This window comes from Taudactylus pleione, unplaced genomic scaffold (genome assembly GCF_031769625.1).
Source record: "Taudactylus pleione unplaced genomic scaffold, aTauple2 ptg000086l, whole genome shotgun sequence".
Taxonomy (NCBI): Eukaryota; Metazoa; Chordata; class Amphibia; order Anura; family Myobatrachidae; genus Taudactylus; species Taudactylus pleione.
In genome coordinates, this window is record NW_028284488.1 from 5,718,506 (window position 1) to 5,740,764 (window position 22,259).

Here is a 22,259-nt window from a genome sequence, read left to right on the forward strand (position 1 = left end):
GCAAGTATTTGCAATTATTGTCACTAAGATTGTGTGTTGTATTTTGTAGGAAAACAGGCACAAGAAGCACCTAACAGTAACAATCTGATTGGCCTTTTTTTGTGTTTGTCAATTTATATATTACTACATTTTACAGGTTCCAATTTGGGGGGCAACCTGCTTAGGCCGAGATTAGAAAGCCAACTGATTGTACAGGATTCCTTTTGGTGTTGGTTTTGACCCAGAAAACATCTTTAAATTTAGCTCAACTTGCGTCATTACAGGATTACCCCTTATTAAATTTTAACGTGGGTGAACCTGGTTACACTTGCTTGTAATGGGCAATAAAATGACCGAAATTACACTCTCAAAACATTTATTCACAACATAACTAAAATAACAAAGTGTTCACTCACAAACAATACACACAGTGATAAACAAAAATACAACCCATAAAACAACATTTGATAAAAAAAATGAAAAATCAAGAACTGGTTGACGAAGGACCATGCCAACATGATTCCACAAATGTTGCGTTGCAATATGGGTTCCAGAATATATATCCAATGTGTCCCCATGAAGGATTTTTTAGGGTAGCAGGAAGTAGTCATCGTTGGAGTCCCAAAGATTATGAAATCAAACAGAAGATGTGGAAAAAAAAAGAAAATAATTAGATGTTCTCCAAAAATCCTTACCACATTGTGTCTAAACACTGTTGTGTTGCCAATAATTACCTAAAATATCTGGCCCCCACATCATCGCGTATGGCCCCCCCACATACTGACCTCCGACCAACCTCGGGGGGGCCATCCTCAGGTAAGGCATCCTCTGGCTGCATTGGGACACCACTCCTTATGGCAATGTTGTGAAATATCCCACACAGGACCACAATTTTCGAAACCATATCCGGCAAATACATGAGCTCGCCACCAGAGCGGTGGAGGCATCTGAATCGGCCTTTTAAAAGGGCGATACAGCGCTCCACCACTTGCCTGGTGGCTGTAAGTGCGGCATTAAAATTACTTTGTGGCCCTGGTGTGGGAGCCAAATAAGGAGTGAGCAGCCAAGGCATGCAAGGGTAGCCACTGTCTCCTGTGAAAAAGAAGTGAAAACATCAGGATCACTGTGTATCAAGCTTAACATTGTTATGTACTAAAGGTCTCCACTTACCCAGAAGCACGCATCACCAGCTTGTAGGTTGTTTAATTTGTGCCATATCCCTGATTGCCGGATGACGAATGAGTCATGTGCACTTCTGGGTAATTTTGCATTCAGGGACAGGATCTGGAGGGAGGCATCACATACCACCATTACATTCAGGGAGTGATAGTGTTTACGGTTGCGAAATATGGCCTCCAGCCATGCTGGAGGCTGAAGTGGTATGTGAGTACCATCCACAACCCCTATGATGTGTGGGAAGCCAGCTATTTGGTAAAAATTGGCCTTGGCCACACTAAGGGCACCCATATCCAAAGGCATTTGAATAAAATGATGGAGGTGCTTGAAAAGTGCCTCCATCACTGCCCTCAGGATCCGGGAAAAGGAGGATTGGGAGATTCCCGCCACTATTCCCACCATTGTTTGAAACGATCCTGAGGCACAGAAATGTAACACCGCCATAAATTGCGTAAGTGGTGGTATTGCTGTAGGACTGTCAATTTGCCGCTCAAGATCACTCTCTATTAATGAGAGAGTGTCTATTATGATTTTGGGCGGAAGACAGTAGCGTCTTAACACCTCATCATCGGGCATTCCAAAAAGGGTGACACATGTTCGATATATCTGGGGCCTTGCACGCCTACGATGCCTATGCCTGGGACGAGATTGAGGTTGGTCAGCTTCCAGGAGCATGGCCAGAACAATCCGACCAAGATCAACCTGAAATGGCAAGATTTGAATGTAAGGCTTTTTTCCCCCAAAAAAAATTTAATTTTACTTAGCTTGATGATACAATCCAATGATGCTTACATGCCGGGGTATTGTCATGATTGGCCAAACCTATAAATAATCACATTTTAAAAATGCAACAATTTAGGGTGGGCATTTAGGAATCTAAATTGGGTGCAAGACAAAACATAAAAGGGGAGAAACACACATTTGGGCAAAGAGCAAAACGACAGTGCGCAGACTACCTCAATTTGGGCCCAAATGTATTAAACAAATGCTAAAGGGAAAACACAACCAATTTCACGGGTCTAAATAAGCATTTAAAAATGCGCTAATTAGTTCGCAAATACAAGTCACAATAGAAACAGATAAAAATGCGCTAATTAGTTCGCAAATACAAGTCACAATAGAAACATAAAAATGCGCTAATTAGTTCGCAAATACAAGTCACAATAGAAACAGATAAAAATGCGCTAATTAGTTCGCAAATACAAGTCACAATAGAAGCAGATAAAAATGCGCTAATTAGTTTGCAAATACAAGTCACAATAGAAACAGATAAAAATGCGCTAATTAGTTCGCAAATACAAGTCACAATAGAAACATAAAAATGCGCTAATTAGTTCGCAAATACAAGTCACAATAGAAACAAATAAAAATGCGCTAATTAGTTCGCAAATACACGTCCAAAAATACGCAGATATAAAAACACAAATTATTTCATACATTTCTGACTAACAAAACCAAAGGTTAAAAGTGTAAGGTCAAACAAAGTTGCGTAAATACAAACATGAACATTTAATAAACAAGTGAAAAAAAAAACTTACCAATAGAGAATATATAAGTCTCCGGATCAAAAGGTCGTTCGGGCAGAGCCAAAAGAAACCTAACAAAGGCGAAAATTGGAAACATTAACGAGCCAAAATTCACGAAAAGAAGGAGACACAAACTGAAAAAAAGTTAGACGGCCAAAAACTTACCAAATAAATACACGCCAAAAAAAAAAAACACCAGAAAAAGAGCGAACGGAAAAAAATTAAAGAAAAAGACAAACCAAAAACAACTCCCAACAACGCCAAATCCAAAACCCGCCAACAATCCACTCCGACCAACGTAACCTCCAACAACCGCCACCTCGACTCGATACGCCCCAAGCCATAAATAGTGTTTAGTTTCCCGCACAAATTAAGGAGGGATCATAGGAACGCACAATCAATGATGCGGCCGAAAAATAAGGACGCATGTATAAATACGTCACGAGCCAAAAAAAACGTTCTGGTGTATTTCTTGTTTGGAGATAAGACATGGCTACAGACCAGGGAAACAATGGCCAACAGTCTGCCGGTAAGTATTTCAGGCATTTCAAAACAATGATTAATTTGAAACATAATATAGTGCAAGTTGTGAAGCTTAAAATTCTCAACATTTAAACAAATAGGTGAGGAGGATGACATGGAAGAGGCTGCTGGGCCCAGTATTCCGGCCAAAGCTGGCAAAAAGAAAAGGCAGCCACAATTCACAAGAAAGGAGATGGAGGTTTTGGTTCCGAAGTGTGTGGACATCCTGCCACAGGCAGACAGGAATATGAATGCAAGCCAGAAGTGGAGAATGTGGGAGGAGGTAGCCAGTGCTGTCAATAGGGTGGGTGATTATGTCCGTCTAGCCCGGAATGTCAAATGGCGGTAAGTAAAAACTTGACCCCCCTAAAACCAAAACCCATTTAAAACAAAAGGATAATGGTTCCAATTTCACCCACAGATGGGCCGACTTCAAATATCGCCTGAAGCAAAAACTGGCAGACAGGGCTAGGCATGCAAGGGGTACAGGTGGGGGACCCACCCCTGTGTCATTGGAGTTGAATGATTTAGAAGAGCTGGCACAGGGGTGTGTGCAGGCTGTGGAGGTGTTTGGCGTGTCCAACATGGATACGGACATGCCAGACTTTGCGGCTCCTCATGTTGGCCAAGGTAAATATTGTGATGTCACCAACTCTGAAATGTTATTGTGCCAATATGTAGATTCTAATGTGACTCTTTTCTCATTTTTCCAACAGAGACACAGGCGGATGAGTCTGCTCCAGAGGGGAGCCTTGGCCGCAGAATTTCTGCTGGCTCTGCAGGGGAGGAACCAGTACATCCGGCTGAGGACCCTGCAGAAGCCAGTCCAGGGCAATCCCCCTCGCAGGCAGTGTCCCTCCTCACAGAACTCAATTTTAAATCGGATTTCCATACGGAGATTCTGCAGAGGATGGACGCCAGTCTGGTACGGGTGGCTGAGGCCCTGGAGCAAAATGCTGCGGCCAACGTGACCATTGGTCAGGCCCTGGCGGAAAATACCAGGGCCAACATCCGCATCGCCAATGCCCTGGAGCAGCTCATTCGCCAGCACATGGTGGAGCCGACCTCCCTTCCTGCCGGAACATCAGGATCCTCCACCTCTGGCACAACATCAGCCAATCCTCCAAATGTGCCTAGCCCTGTGCCTAGTCCAGAGGCCACAACATCTGCCTCTGGACAGGCCAGTCCGATGACATCCCGGACCCGGTCTGGCGCCCTCCCTCCCCCAGCCAAACGGGGGAAAAAACGTTGACAGCACTGGCTACTTTTCCCACACTCCTTCTGTGCTTGCCCCATATTCCTTTCTGGCCAAAACTTCCCTTTCCTTTCTTGTGAATTATTTTAATTTTTAGCTTTAAGTTTCCATACCTTTTATGTTTGCACAATTAAAATAATTTTTGGCAATAACACTGCAAAAAATGTTTGGGCCAAAAATGTGCATGAAAATTTTTTTCTTTTCCAATAAATTTTTTAAAAATGTTCGACATTGTATTCTGACATTATTGTAGAAATGGTTTACATTTAATCCTGGCCCACAAGGTAAAAATGAGCTCCCCCAAAATTTAACCGAAAAAAACAAAAGGGCTCTTTAAGGAACACTTTAAAATTTACATAAGGATGCAAATTCTCCAGGCAAAAGCAAGATGGCAAAAAACACACAAACATGATGACATTATTGTTACAATAGCCCAAAAACCAAATATCAACCCCAAAAAAAACAACAACAAATGTACGCTAATTGATTGTGTAATCCTTACATTAGCAGCTATCATTTCCACCTGTGTACGGTTTTGTGCTAGCCCAAAAAAATTATTTCAAAACACATTCCAAGCCGGTTTTCAATACAACACTAATTGTTTTTCTGACAAGCCGTGATTAATCGATGCAACATCGTGGAGGGCCGGGACGGAGAAGGCCATCGCCAATGTGGTCGAGTAATCCAGACCCTAAGCTGTGCGAGCATTTTGAATGGAAAGAGGATCATCCAGTGACGTATGAGTTGGTACGAACACATTTGACGTTCGCATCTGATAATGTATGTACGCCCCAAAAACGCCTCGCCACGCCTGCGTTTTTCCATCTCCACCCCCGTCAACACCCAAAAACGCCCTGTTCTGTCAATCACATTTGACATGTCACTTCCTGTACGCTATTTGAAGAACGAGACCAAAAAAACTCGCAATATGCCATACGCACATGTGCAGTGTAACACCGACGCATGCGCGCTTTCGCAACATCGGAACGCAACGAGCGTACTGCTGTTAACGAGCGGCTCTGAATGAGGGCCATAGATTGTAAGCTCCATTGGGGCAGGGAGTGATGTGAATGGATAAATAAAGCACTGCGCAATATGTGTGTACTTTATAAATAACTGGTAATAAGTAATAAATAAATAACTATGTTTTTTATAATGTCCCTGCACAGGTTGGGAAATGCTTTTCATGTGGAATCTTTGCAAAGGATTATTTAACAGTCAATTGTTTTGGAAAGCAGTAGCACTCTTCCTGGTCTCCTTATGGGATGAAAATCCACTCCTAGTAGCAGAAGTTGGTGCAGGATTCTCAAGAAAGACACAGCGTAAGAGCTTAAGGGGTAAATTTAATTTACTAAAGTGAGAGTTTTTAGAAGTGAGGTTTAGAAGTGATATTGCTTGCCCATAGCAACCAATCAGATTCTAGCTATTATGTTCTAAAACAGAGGTTCTCAAACTCGGTCCTCAGGACCCCACACAGGTCACTTTTTCCAGGTCACCCAGCAGGTGCACAGGTGTATTCTGTGAGGAGACATGGAAAACATGCACTGTTTGGGGTCCTGAGGACCGAGTTTGAGAACCCGTGTTCTAGAAAGTGCTAGGTAAATGTTAAGTAGAATCTGATTGGTTGCTATGGGCAACATCACTTCTAAAACTCTCTTGTAAAAACTCTCACTTTAGTAAATTAAATTTATACCGGCTTAATCTTAAATCTTGCACTTGTCCACATATCTGTGCTGGTTAAGTGGCAGTTTGGAGGCCACTAACTATGTTTTTTTTTAATGTCCCTGTACAGGTTGGGAAATGCTTTTTCAAAGGAAGCTTTGCAAAGGATTATTTAACAGTCAATTGTTTTTCAGCGCACCTCTAGAAGTCTTCCTGGTCCCCTTCCTGGGATGAGAAAATCCACTCCCAGCAGCAGGATTCTCCTGGGGGCAAGGACAGATGTGAATGAGTAAAATATTTTTTTGTAAATGCCTCACCTCCTCCCCTTCCCCCTCATAAATTTACTTCAGAATCAAAAAATGAAATAAAATTTACTACCAATCAACCCTTCCTGTCCCTGCCTTCAACTACATACATACCCTCTTGAATAATAAAAACATTTGTTTCTGATGTGCCATGAAGTTGAACTGCCATGTGTTTGTGCTGCCCACTGCTGCTGCTTAGCTTAGTCAGCCAGCTAGCTTGGTGCAAATGTTGGGCCTAAACTGAATGAAAACAATATAGTGAGCTGTGATGTGGTCAAAATTGTCTGGAAACTAGTTGAAATAAATGTTATTGAGGTTAAAATAAAAATACTGTAGGAACAAAAATAGGCCCATTTTATGTGATTTTAGCTGTTTTATGATTTTTTAAGAAAAAATCCAGATCCAAAACTAAAAAACCAAAACACGGAAGGGAGGTTTTGGCAAAACCGATCCAGATCCAAAACCAAAACACGGGGGTCAGTGCATATCCCTAGTATGGAACGAGTGTTGGTATATTATGAAATATGAAAGGTGTGTATGTATGTTATGACATAGGGAATGTGTCTGATAAACTATATATATAATACCAAAAGGCAAATATTATGTTGCGACGTTGGCGCATGCGTGCGCGCACATGCCAATATAACTATCAAGAACTCGAGCTTACAGTAAAAACAAAAATACATCGCCTCCCCACTCCAACCAATAGAATAAAAATAGGGCTGAATTAAAGGAAAGGCAGAGAAAGAAAACATTGACAGAAGCTAATATATTATAATTCTCTTTGGTAATAATAATACGCCAGCATGGCGGCATGCACATGCATACCGCAGCTATTGTGCATAGTGCGTACCTGCGGCTACAGGGAAGGTGCCCACTATGCCTGGTCTAACGTCTTTCTCTTCCAAACCAATTTGCTTGTTTTGTCTATATTCCTAATTTACACATGGATACTTTCCACATGCAAATTTGAGCCTAATCCTAACCATTGTCACGTTTGGACTACGGTGATCCTCTGCAGAGGGATTGGAAGTCGGGGAACCAGGTTGGGAAAGGAACAAGAGGAGAGGGGCCTAGATATATGCCTTCTTCATCCACAAGTACCGGATGTTGGCTAGACCTGACCAAAGTCTAACTTACTGGGAGGTGTTCACCAGTGACCCCTCCAAGCAGGATTTGGGTTTAAGCTACAAGTACACACACACAACATAGGTAAACACTAGGAATATATCGCTAGAAGAAAGGAGCATGGAACCTGGAATGCAGCTAGTATACACTGGAAATAAAAACGTTGTACAGGCAACTTCCTGTTGTCCAGAGCTCGGATAAATACCCTAAGGTAGCAATCCATTGGAGGATAGTGTCAGCTGACAGCAACCAATGCTACAGTTGGGTAAAGAGCTAATCAGGTGATGTAGACTGTCATGGCTGCATCTATTATAGTAACTGCAGGAACCAAATCACAGAACTAGCACATGGATGTCCTAGCAGACCCCAGGCATAATCCTCAGCACGTCACTCACCACCACACCTCGCGTCTGACCGCTCAAGAGGTCAGGGGAATGGTCGATCCTAGGCTGCAACCTGACAACCCTAACTTAATCCTGAAAATCATGAAAAACATTTTACTGTCGAAATCTTAAATGTTGACCTTTTGACTGTGTCAATCATTTAACCCTGTCAACCTAAATACATGTCTACAGAATGCTGGATGATCTAATGACAATGCCAGCTGGCACTGTTAGGTAGCAGATATAGGACCGAAGTCTGTGGATTTTCCGCAGCCAAGCAGACTAGATGGGCCAAATGGTTCTTATCTGCTGTCAAATTCTATGTTTTTATGTTAAGTCCCTGGAAAATAATGGGTCCCTGTTACACTTCATGCTATGACCTAGCAAGTGCACTAGCTAACTGATGACAAAAAAAATCTCTTCTCTTGCCTGAAGTGTGACAAACACATTATAGGTTTTAGTTCTTTTGCTATAGTTCAGCTAGGAGACGTATTAGGGTATATTTACTAGAGATGAGCGAGTTCGGATCTCAGAGATCCGAACTCACCCAAACTTAGGGGATCCGAGTCAGATCCGAGTCAGCTCGGGCTTTCCCGCCTGACTTGGATCTCAAAACGAGGCAAAACGTCATCATCCCGCTGTCGGATTCTCAAGGGTTTTGGATTCTATAAAGGTCCCGCGATTGCCGCCATTTTTCATTCTGGCTGTGGAGAGTGAAGAGGGAGGAAGCTAGGAGCTGTGCTGCGTTGCTGTTGTGGCTGCTTTTGTGCATTGTTACTTGTGAGGTTGTGCTGGGAGCTGTGCTGCACTGCTATTGTGCATTATTGAGGTTGTCCTGTCCATAGGGGCTGGCTATTATCCAGAGGGGCCTGCTGGGTGGCTTTTGCTGGCTGTTGTCCTGTCCATAGGGGCTGGATGGCTGTAGTCATTAGGGGCTAGCTGGCTGTTTAGAGGTTGTCCTGTCCATAGGGACTGGCTGGCTGTTGTCCATAGGCTGTTGTCCATATTAATCCATATAGGGGCTGGCTGGCTGTTGTCCTGTCCATAGGGGCTGGCTGTTCTGCTGTGCTCTGTCCATCAGGGCTGCTCTTCTTCACCCCCAGTGTAAAAAAAATAAAAACAATTTTTTGTGTGTGCATGTTAGCCACACCACCAGTGAAAAAAAAAATTAAAAATTGTGTGTGCTTATTAGCCACACCACCAGTGTGAAAATAAAAATTATTTTTTGGTGTGTGCTTGTTAGACTGCCACACCACCAGTGTGAAAATAAAAACTATTTTTTGTGTGTGTGGTTGGTTGTGTGCGTTATCCGCAACTTAGCTGCTCTATAATTGTTTTGTGACACTGCTGTAAGACTGCAGTGAGTATGGAGGACAGTCACATGACAGGAGAGCAGGATCAACATACTAGTCTTGTAGCTGCCAGCAGCAGTCATGATGACGATGCAAGGCAGTCAATGTCATCTATGAAGACCGATGTACCAGAACTTAAGTTGGACCAAAAATCAGGCTAAAAAAAAATCAACTTTTACCCCGTTAAAGAAAAAAAAATCTAAAGCTAAGTCAGCTTTAGAGAAACAAAAAATTGCCAATATGCCATTCACTACACGAAGTGGCAAGGAAAGGATAAGGCCTTGGCCTTTATTGTTTATGACTGATGATTCTAGGATTTAAGCCCCTCTGCATGTAGGAGAGGTGCAAAAAACTTTTAAATTGTTAAGACGAGTAAGAGTCTGGAACCAACTGTGTGCTCCGAAAAAATCACAAATCTCCGAGGAGAGTCCAAGTGTGTCCGTGGTTGCCATGTGTGAGCCTAATACTGTGCTTGAAGAGGATCCTACTTCCACCATTTGTGTGCCCTCTGCAAATGTGGGGATGAGCAGCACAAGTCAACACGCTGACGTAGAAATCGAGGATGCCTCTGTGGAATTGCACAAGGAGGATGAGGAGGATACAGTATTTATGTAGTTGGTGATAACAACAAGGTGATGAGGATGTTGATGACGAGGATGTTTGCGTAAAAACTGTAAATCAGGCAACAGTTGTTGCCCATGGTGGGAAAAATACCATTGTTGCCATGCCTGGGCAAAGGACCAAAAAATCCACTTCCATTGTGTGGAATTATTTAATTTGTAACCATTGCCAAGTAACAGTGAGTAGAGGTAAGGACCCTAACTATCTTGGAACCTCCTCCCTGTTATGTCACTTGCAGCGCATTCATCAAATTGGAAAGGGTATTTCAAATTCTAAAACTTTGGGGACAAAAAAAACAAACAACAATCAGTCTAGTGACAATTCTATCTTGCATATCTTTTCTTTACATTTTACACAATTTGGAGCATTGCCGACTGACATTATTATAGTTTATTAAACTGCCATCCTGTATGCCACTGCTGTGTGGCAATGTTTAATAGATGTCCTATATTTTTTTAAACTGCCGTGCGTTTGTGCCGATGCTCTGTTGCTTACTTTAGCCAGCCAGCTCGTTGCAGCCTTTGGCCTAAATTGGTGAAAAATAGTGAAATCAATATTGTGAGCTGTGAGGTGGTTAAAAATCCATGGAAATACCTGAAAATGATTGTTATTAAGGTTAATAATACTGTAGGAACAACATTAGGCCCAAATTATGTGGTTTTAGCTGTTTATATAATTTTTCGGAAAAAATACAGATCCAAAAAAAACACCAAAAAACAAAACACCAAGGAAAAAGATCCAAAACCAGATCAAGATCCAAAACCAGGGGAGATACAGATCCAAAACCAAAACACGGGGGTCAGCACACATCTCTAATATTTACTAAAGTGCAGGTTTTGCCCATAGCAACCAATCAGATCCTACTTAACTGTTATCTAGCACCTTCAATAAGATAGCTAGAATCTGATTGGTTGCTATGGGCTCGGGTTTCCCGCCTGACTCGGATCTCGAAGCGAGGCAAAACGGCATCATCTCTCTGTCGGATTCTCGCGGGTTTTGGATTGTATAAAAGTCCCTCCCCCAGGGGATCGGCACCATTTGCTTGCTGAGTCCTGGGCTGTCAGGGCTGTGCTTCATCCAAGAGGGGCTGTTGTGTCCATCCAGGGGCAGTGGCTGCTGTATCCATCCAGGGCAGGGGCTGCTATGTCCATCCAGGGGTTGCTGTGTGCATCCAAGGGCAGTGACTGCTGTGTCCATCCAGAAGCTGCTGTGTCCATCCACTGACATGTTAGTGGAAATGCAGTGTATTCGTAAAAAATATTGTGACATTGTAAGTGGTAGTGCAGTGTGTTATTCTTTTCTTATTCATAAAAAAATCTTGTGACACTGTAAGTGGAAATTTCACAATTTTACAATTTACTAACACAAAGTTAGCAATAAAAAAATGCAACTTTTCACTTCTTTCCTCAATCATGAATAAATGATTAGTCTACACACGGACTACAAGACCATAACAAAGTGCTAAATAACGTGCATAATATATTAAACATAATGACATCACAAACACCTCAGCTGAGATTCACATAAACATATTTTCAAAAGAGGATATGGTTTAATTGAATAAAGCAGCTAAAACTGCATTCTCTGATTATAGTGTCCCTACTCCCTACCCATGGCCCCTCTACCTGAATTTCAGTGAGTCAGAGGGGTAACTCTATGCAACCATATTCCAGAGTGCAGCTGCTCCTCCTGTAGCCCAGGTCAGAAGATGTGTAGAGGGTGTGGTGATATGGACTAAAATGGACCGCACATCCACTAAAGTAGACAATGAATCCCCAATCTAACAGGGAGCGCAGCTGTAATTTATATACACAACACAGGATGGGATGTTGATATAGGCTTGGGTGCTGGTGTAATCTGGGGTGATGATATAGGCTGGGGTAATGATATAAACTGGGGTGAAGCCTGGGCATTAAACCAGAAAAGCCACATCTTGGGTGTGGAATTATTTTAAACCAAATCCTGACAACAGTTGTGAAGGCATCTGTACCATTTGTAAAGCCAAATTTAGTAGAGATAGGAACCTTAACCATCTGCAGGGCATCCATCAAAAACGTTTTTGCAAAAATCAGAAACTTTGGCTAAAAAAGTAACAACAAGCGGTCCAGCATCAGCTAGCTCCCTTCTCTCTGCTAGATCCAAGCACCTGCCATATTCCCCACCAACACCTTCATCAACAATATCCTCAACCATGAAGCGATTGGTTTGTTTGGGTCCCCACAAAACAAGTTGACAATGGGCAGCTGACATTGCTGGCAATGATCTCTATATGCACAAACTGGCTTTACAGGGGCAAGATGTTGTCATCATCATCATCATCTGATTCCTCACCCTCATCAGTGTATACATCATCTTCACACAATATTAATTTGTCCCTGCTGGAATCCACCATTACAGGTACCTTTGTAATTTTTGCACGTAATTGACGGTAAAGGTCTTTCTTGTAGAATTTGAAGTTCATTTTGATGGACATCATCTTTTCCACATTTTGGGGAAGTAGTCTCATAGGCCGATCACTGACAGGTTCCCAGTTGTGCTGAAAACTCTTTCTGAGTACACACTGGAGGGTGGGCAGTTCAAGTAAAGCAAAGCCAGTTTGTGGAAGGACCTCCAAATTACCTTTTTTTCCAGCCAGTAGTCAAACAGACTGTCTGACATGCCTATTTGGCTGCTCTTTAATTTTTTTTAAATAGTCCCCAACCATTCTTTGAATAGTGACCGTTTCAGATGGAATCACAGTAGAGGGGTCATTAATTGTGGGCAATTCTGACTCCACCAGATGTCAAAACTTGATTGTGTTGACTCAACTGCATCACCAGTGGGTGTTTTGAAAGTTTAGTTTTTTCTCAGCAGATGCACTTGCTGGAGAAACTGAAGAGAAGCCATTGCTGCATCACGTGCCACTTGAGCTGACAACTTGCTTATCAACAGCTCTTTACATCTCTTCCGATCTGTGTCCATTGGGAAGAAGAAACAACGTCTTCATCCCTTCTGGGATGAAAATCCACTCCCAGCAGCAGGCATGGTGCTCAAGGATTCTCAAGAAAGACACAACGTAAGACTTAAACCTTAAATCTTAAATCTTGCATTTGCTCTGTTCCGCTCGTCCATCTTTGCTGATTAAGTGGACAGTGGATACAATGGCAGTTTGAAGGCCACTAACTAACTATGTTTTTTTCAATGTTCCTATTGTCGAAGCTGGATAATTGGCTGAGACAGAATCTGTTCAAAATAAAATCTGCACAACACCATTTTGCGATTGGCAACAAGATGCCATTTTGCGAATGGCCACACAACGCCATTTTAGCAAATCCCACAATATCAGTACATGCGGCGATGCTATTATTTAGCGTTGTGCAATTCCCACGCAATAGAACAATGTTAAAAGTCCTCATTATATAAACACACACATTTACTAAAACATATAATATGAACAACCCTGCAAAACACGTACCACGGTGTATTCCACAAATACGTAGTCGCACAACGCTAACTAGCATCTTTTCTTAATATCCTTATACTTACACATTGCACACTTACATAGAAAGGTTCCCCAGCATTAAGGTTACTATCCAAGGTTATATTCATTATTAATTATGTAATAAAGCGACTGTATTTATGATCTCAGGTTTAGTACATGATAAACAGTCCGTGTTTGGTGCCATTCTGAACCACTGTTTATTTGCAGATTTCCGGTTCCATCGGCAAGGAAATTGCAACATGCGTCTGGGAATTATGGATCATAGAGAGATAGGCATTGAAATGTACTCTGTTCATGTAATGTAATTATCCAGTTTAGACTTGTTCTTCGGCGGGAAAACGGACACAAAGAAGCTGTTGGAGGCTGATCTATTACAATACAAACTTACCAATGAACTGCATCGTAACAGGAGAACCAGGAAGAAGAACCAATGGGATTATGCCAACTTGTTCTATTGTATTGCCTATCTCTGCAAGGGTTTATATTCATGCACCCTGAATCTGCTAGTCAGTCATCTTTTCTTTGCTGTTGACGGAGGTTTCATAGTTGATGCCGGGAATCTGGATTCAGAGTGCATGCGTATGTATTCGACTGTACCTTGTTTATGTATAATCTTTTGCGCTAATTGTATTTTAGATCAAGGCTTGTAGCTATCTGCTTTTATGTGAATAATAACTTTTGTGCTTTGGAACCACACTTAAAGTCTGTAAAGCGATTATTTCATATGTGTACGCTACGCTAAACAGCGACATTTTGGGTATAAAGATCAGTAGGAATTTATACTGCAAGCAAAAAATATGGTAGTTTCTCAATCAGCTTAATGATATACTACAGGTGCTTGTAAAGGGCGGGGTTTACACTGAACACAGAAAAATTAAAATTGCCCCCAAGCACACTGCAGATAAATCAAAAATACTTGAATCCTACATGATAAAAGAAATTCAGAGGTATTGGTTTACATACATTTGCAAATATATGAATAAGCGCTGGGCCGACGTCAAGGCTGACGGAGGTTTCATAGTTGATGCCGGGAATCTGGATTCAGAGCGCATGCATATGTATTCGACTGTACCTTGTTTATGTATAATCTTTTGCGCTAATTGTATTTTAGATCAAGGCGTGTAGCTATCTGCTTTTATGTGAATAATAACTTTTGTGCTTTGGAACCACACTCAAAGTCTGGAAAGCGATTATTTCATATGCGTACGCTACGCTAAACAGCGACATTTTGGGTATAAAGATCAGTAGGAATTTATACTGTACAGGTTGGGAAAAAGTTTCAAGGGGAATCTTTGCAAAAGATTATTTAACAGTCATTTGTTTTGGAAAGCACTCTTCTTAGTCCCCTTCTGGGATGAAAATCCACTCCCAGCAGCAGCAGGCATGGTGCTCAAGGATTCTTCTGGGGCAAGGTCTGATGTGAATGAGTAAAATATTTTTTCATAACTGCCCCCCCTCCTCGCCTCCCTTTCTCCCTAAATTTACTTCGGAATCAAAAAATGAAATTAAATTTACTACCAATCAACCCTTCCTGCCCCTGCCTTTTACTACATACATACTCCAACTCCCTCAGGCCTCTTGAATAATAAAAACATTTGTTTACTTCCTGTGGGCGGGCCAACAATATGGCTGCATTTTAAACGAGCTCCATCAGGACTCCACAAGCTCCTCAATTTTAGGTGCTTTCACCCCTGCATGGAGTATCCCCAGAACAGCAGAGACACGTGGGGATAACAGAGGGTAAGCAGCCTGACATCGCCCGGCCCCCTGTGACTCATCAAACCAAGGAACACGGAGAAGCTGTTCTCCTTCCCCACCAGGACGCCTTCTTACCTCACTACTTCACGGCTCTGCGGACCTACTTCTCTGCCGTGGCTGCAAAGGACAGACCCACACTAAGTGTGGACGTCCTCCACTATACCACCACTGCTCTCTCATCTCTCAGCTATCAGGAGAGTGTTGTGCAGATGAAGCAAAGGGCTATACTGCAGCCCACACACACTGGTGGCCGCCATCTTGCTGTGTGACTCATTTCAGAAGACAGTCCTGAAGGCCAGTACACTCCCCATATTGCCACATGTTGTTGCATGGAGTGAGTTTAAAGAGATACTGCTTTCCTTCCCTGCTCTGACAGTAATCAGCTCTATTATCTTTTGTGAATACATTGTCCAGCTGTCTCACACCACCAAAATAAGTATTATACCTCTACAGTCACAAATATCGTTATACTAATGTCTGCTGTAACTTTCATTGCTCACACAATTTTCTATTTTGAGATATATTATAATATGCCCATGGATAAATATGTGGCCAAGCAGCATAGGAGTCCAAGAGGTGGTGCTACATCTAAAAACAAGAAGAAATCCCCTCCAACTACTAATCCACCCTCCCCCTCCTCCCCTCAAAGGAAGAATATTGTCACTATAGTGGAGGATCCTTCACACTTCAGTTCACAATCTTTACAACATGCAAAAAAAATTCTGACTTTATTTCACCACTCCTTGACAAAAAATTAGTCGGTCTCACGGAGCTGAAGATCTCTGTTGACTCAGCACTCACACAGTTACTACAGTATTCCACATGTCTCAATAAAGCAGAGCAAAGCATTTCTTCTTTAGTGGATGAACTTGCTGCTACCAAATCTTTAGTCCATATACATGAATCCACCATTACTGTCTTTCAAGATAAATTAGAAGATCTCGAAAATCGCAACCGCCGCAACAATCTCCGTATTATAGGCCTTCCTGAGTCGGTGAAACAGAAGGATCTTATGCCCCTGGTCTGAGAATGGCTGTCAGACAATCTGGGTTTGGAAACCACCACACATCCACTCCTGGTTTAACGAGTCCATAGAGTGGGTCAGAACATCAAGCCGATCAGCGGAGACTGAGACCTGTCATTCTACGTATACTTAATTACGTTGACAAGGTCAAGCTAATGGAGGCGTACCACAAACATTCGGATCTTAACTATCAAAGTGCAAAATTACTCCTATTTCAGGACTTTTCCTACAGTGTTGCCATGAGACGTAGAGAATTCTCTTCGGTCTGCAAAGAACTGTTTGAAAGTGGGTTCCGTATTGCCCTCATTTACCCTGCCAAACTAAGAATTTTTTACAATAGCAAGGCCCACTTCTTCGATAACCCCAAATATGCTTTTCATTTCATGAAATCTGCTCAGTGTCAGTCCCCTGCTGGAACTACGCAAGATGGCTGACAGAAATATTTAGCTGATGCCTGGGACACTTAGCAGTTCCCTTATAAAAATATATCTTCCTTGATCACATTCAATGGCTTCGTATTGGATCAAGATATTGTTTACTCATGGTATAATTTTTTTTTTCATTATGTGGTATAGTATATTATACAGGATCCCTATTTGTTGGGTCCCTTTTGCAGATATTTCTCTACACTGTACACTTATTTCATAAGCCAACTGTTTGCTATTATTTTGGTGATGGTATTATTTTGTTACCTGCTCAATTTGTGGGTCCGATCTTTATGGCTGCACCCCTTCTAGTATTATCAGATGATTATTGGCCACGACTCTCATTACTAAGTAGATCCTTTTTATTACTATATTTTCTTGGTCATTACAGTTTGTTATATATATATATATATATTTTTTTTTTTTTAAAGATCTGTCTCCTTTTACTGTATATAGGCCCTTGTGGCCATGTATCTGGGTTTATTTAAATTTGAAAATTGGCTTAACTATTTTTGTAATTATTAAGTCGTTCATAGCTAATGTTACTTTGAAATCTATGAAAGATATTCAGGCTGGTTCTCTATTTCCCCTGTCCTGTGCCTGCTTGCTGGGACAGGTTGCAGGCCACGTCTTTTACTTTATATTGTGCCATTTCACAAACAAAAAGGGAATAGGTTAAATGTCTCACAATATTCATACACCCCCGGATACCGATAACGTTAAAACATCTTTAAAATGTATCTCTTGGAATGTAGAGGGTTTAATACTAGAATTAAGTGAAAAAGATAATGCAACAATTGAAGCGTTTTTGCCCTGATATAGTATTCCTCCAGGAAACACACTGGAAGGTTTCGGATAAAAATAAGTTGGGCAGGTGATTTTTTAAAGCGGCTTCCTATCATAATAAGACGAGAGGAGTGTTGATACTATTCAATAAATCGTTGAAATATGAAATCCTGGATACTTTTTGGATTCCCAAGGGCACTTTATTTTTCTTAAGCTATTATTAGAGGGAGAAAAATTCACATTGGCAAATGTATATGCTCCTAGTAGTCCTAATGTTTTATTTTTCTAATCTGTATACTAAATTACATAGTTGGATGGAGGGACATCTCATTTTAGGAGGGGATTTCAATACAGCACAATCTTCTACGCTGGACAGATCGGGAGGTCCTGGTAGGTCTGGGGGTAGTGCACCGTCTGCTTTTTTCCATATGACTGACTTATTACAACTTTTTGACCCCTGGAGGTGCAAACATCTCACTGATAGGGATTACTCTTTTTACACCCACCCTCACGACACCTTTGCTAGGATAGATTTTTGGTAAGTTTCCCCACAAATATTTCAAAGGGTTGTGGATTCTGGTATCAATAATATAGTGATTCAGATCACGCACCTATTTGCCTCACATTACAATTAAAATCCCCATTTGTAGTTCTTATAATTGGCGGTTCCCTTCATATTTGAGTGCCTCAGAAGATTTAAAAAAAACTGTTGGTATCCCACTTTAACAATTATGAGACCGACAATACACAACATATACAAGTTATCAACTGGGCCGTCTCCAAGCCTGTCATGAGAGGCCATATAATAGCACACGTTGCCTATATACGCAACGTTATGCGAGATAGGTATAAAAAGTTGAGCAAAACTTTGTCAGATGCATATTCTACTTATCTTCTTTCACCATCTGAAGAGGCGAAGTGTCGCTACATTGAGGCAAAAACCTTATATGACACTCTGTGTTCTGAGAAAGCTCTCATACACGTGTCCTTTCAAAAACATAAATTCTCTAAGTGGGGTAATAGATCAGGGAAGTTACTTGCTTACATGTTGTGACAAACAGCAGCTCCTAAATATATTACCAATATCAAATCCACAGGTTCAGGTTCTTTAACACGTTCTGACCACATAGCAGAGGAGTTTCTTCGCTAATATGAAACCTTATACTTGCCCCCCCCCCCCCGGATGCCTCTGCTATAGGTGTAAGTTTCCTATGTCAGGCAGGCCTACAACATCTTACAGTAGAAGACCAGGATCAACTAACTGCTCCTGTCACAGAAGAAGAAGTACGATCATCCACACTTTGCCTACTGGCAAAACTCCAGGTCCAGATGGGCTAGGAGCGGACTGTTACAAAATATTTTCATCCCAGATATCCCCTCACATAACTGCCCTTTACAATTTTATAATGATGGGTGGGGAAGCGCCACCTGACTTTAATACGGCACATATTATTCTCCCAAAACTGGGCAGAGACCCCACCTTAGTAACATCCTATCGCCTCATATCACTCCTTAATCAAGACTTAAAAAATGTCTCTAAACTCATAGCTTCATGTCTGCAACTGATTTTGGCCAAATTAATACACTCAACACAAATGGGGTTCATAAAAGGGCGACATTCTGTCCTCAACATTAGAACGCTTGTGGCAGCAATGACACATACCTTTCAAGCTAATGAAAAACAGAATACAGTAGTCAGTTGTGACGCTGACATGGCATTCGATAGGGTCAGTTGGTCCCATCTTATTCGCATTTTCAATTTTCAAGGTTTTGGTCCCGAATTTGTCCATATAATACAAATTCCCAGCTACATTAAATACTAGACTTTTTCTCTTTACAGGGGGACTAGGCAGGGCTGCCCGCTATCACTGTTGCTTTTTAATTTAGCGATAGATCCGCTAATTCAACATTTTTATCAGCTCTCTGATTGTCAGGGTATTTGTATAGCTAACCATGAAATTAAAGTTTCCGCTTTTGCGGATGACCTTCTATTATATTTTCATAATCCTAAACAGGCTATCCCTTTGTTAATGGATAAATTACAAGTTTTTGCCAATATAGCAGGATTTAAGGTCAATACCACTAAGACAGAAGCTCTGGCATTTCATTCCGATGCTCGAACAGGCTGGGATAATGCCTTTCCATTTAAGGGCCGTATTCAATTAGCCACGAAAAGTCGGAAAGGTTTTGACTGCTGCACTTTTTGCCTACATCGCATGTATTGGACGCGGAAACTTATAAGGCGCACCCCCCCTATTCGCCGTATTCAATTCCAAAGGATGCGAAAACGCGTCCCGGAGAAACTCAAACAGGCAAAAAGTGCTGTAAAAAATGGGGAAATCAGCATGACAACCCCCAAAAAATGCACTAACAATGGGAATCAATATAGATGTCCCTGAATCGCTCTACTGAAGCTATTTGGGATACTTAAGTGCTATTAATTGCCTCTAGTTAGCGTCTTTGCACAAGTAGTGAAGAATAGCATTAAGCAGGGTTTTTTTGGAGAAAATAAGTAGTCCTGTCAAATCTGGGGTACTTGAAAATGGGTGCAAGCATTATTAAAATCGCAAAAGTGATGTTTAAAAAACCTAAAATACGCACCTTCAGCAAGCACCTGCAATAAAAAAAAAACCTCTCCCATACTTGCAGACCCCCCAAAAGTCTATTTCACTAGTTTAAAAGTTTGTACCCCCACTTTGCACTTTTTCACCCCATTTTCAAAGTCATTTTTTGGGATGTTCCTCTTTTTTTTACTTAGGCAGTTTTTGACGCAGTTTTGCTTGGGGGGCTGTCCCAAGGGTGCTGAGTGGTTTCCCATTGTTTGCACCCCAAAACCGCAATTGTGCACTTTTTTTCACCACCTATTCATAGGCAAATCTTTTTCGTCTATTCCATTGCATTGCATTTTCGCATGCGCGAAAACTATTTGGAATTGAATAGGGCGAAAAGTTTCCGCCTGGTGAAATTACGTCATCCGCAATACTTTTTCGCGGAAAACGGCTATTCGCGTCTAATTGAATACGGCCCTAAGTGGGCTAACTCCACTTTGAAATACCTGGGTATATCAATTCTAATTTATACTCGGTTAACTATAAGAAACTTCTGACACAGACATTAGAAGATTTTCGCAAATAGAGTACTTTGCCCCTTTCTTATACAGGCAGATGCCATGTAATTAAAATGGTTAGTTTTCCTCGTATATTATATTTAATTAAAATGTTACCCATTCTTATATCAAAAAAAGATCTCCAAACACTTAATAAGGAGATGCAACATTTTATATGGGCCAATAAATGCCCCAGGATCTCCCTTTATAAATTACAACAAACCACAGACCACGGGAGGTTTAAACCTCCCTTGTATAAAACGTTATTCTATAGCAGCCAACTACCGCTTTGCTATGGATTGGATTAGCGGGACCAACAACTACTCTTTGTTTCCACTAGAACAGGCATTTAGTCCAGATATACATCTTGCAGTGTTATTACATACCAAGTCTTCCTTGATGCCGAAAACAGTCAAGGACAATCTACTGCTTTCCACTACTTGCAGTGCTTGGAGCATACTTGCCTACCATCCTGAATTGGCCGGGAGCCTCCCAAAAATCGGGTGCAGTTCCCGGCCCCCCAGAAAGGCAGGCAAGTCTCCCGGCCGCAGGCGACGTATCCACACCCCCCCAGCGGTTGTAAGTATAAACCCCGGTAGCGGGGGGTCGGTGACGCGATTCGTGCTGAATCGCGTCATTGTGGCTCCGCCCCCAGCTGCACAATGCCATTAATCACGGCATTGTGGAGAGGGGGCGGAGCCACGATGACAGGATCACGCTGTCACGCCCCCATGCTCCGCCCCCAATGACGCGCGGCTGGGCCCCGCCCCCTTTCACCACATCACACCCCCAGTAGTGTAAGCACGACAGCTCCCTCCCGGATGGAGGGAGCTAAATGTTGGCAAGCCTGGCTTGGAGGCAGCTCAGATCACTTTTAAAACTTTCCCCATCTCACACTATGGCCCGTATTCAATTTGAGCCGAGCCGCAATACTTTAACGTGGCCCGGACTTTCTGCCGACTTCTTCTGTTTTGGAGGCGGAAAAGTATCGCACGCGTGCACGCTTTACCCCGTATTCAATTTGAAAGTACGCGTAAACGGGACCCAGCGATACTTTGAAAAGCGAAAAGTACTGTCAGTTTTGGGGAAATCAGCCTGACACCCCCCACATGATGCTCTGACATGGGCGTTCGCTATGGTACCCCCCCCCCCCCCTGTTTTGGCTTGCTGATGGTAGTTGGTGTTTTTAAACTGGCTCAATAGCTGCAAAATAGCATTTTTCTATAAGTGGTGCAGAATAGTATTTAGGAGTTTTTTTCCAGAAAATAACTTATCCCAGCAGATTTGGGGTACTTGAAAATGGGAGTGAGCATATTTAAAAGTTGCTAAAGTGAAGTTGAAAAAATCGTAAAAAATCCACCTGCCACAAGCACCTGCAATCAGAAAAACACTTGGGGCATACTTGGGGACCCCCCCAGAGCCAAGTTCGTTAGTTTTTAACTTTGTACCCCCCAATTTTTTATTAGCCCCCTTTTTCAAAGTCATTTTTTGGGGTGTCCTTAAGTGTTTTTTTTTTTTTTTTTTTTTTACACAGATTACCTTTGGGGGACTGTCTGAAGGCTGCACAGGGGTTCCCGCAATGTTGCACCCCAAAACCCCAATTCTGCACTTTTTTCCGCCTGCCATTCATAGGCAATACTTTACCGCCTATTACATTGCATTGACTTTCCGCCTAGGCGGAAAGTCTTTCAAATTGAATACGGGATACAACCAAAACAGGCGATAATGACGTCATCGGATCCGGACTTAACGCTTCAACTTGAATACGGC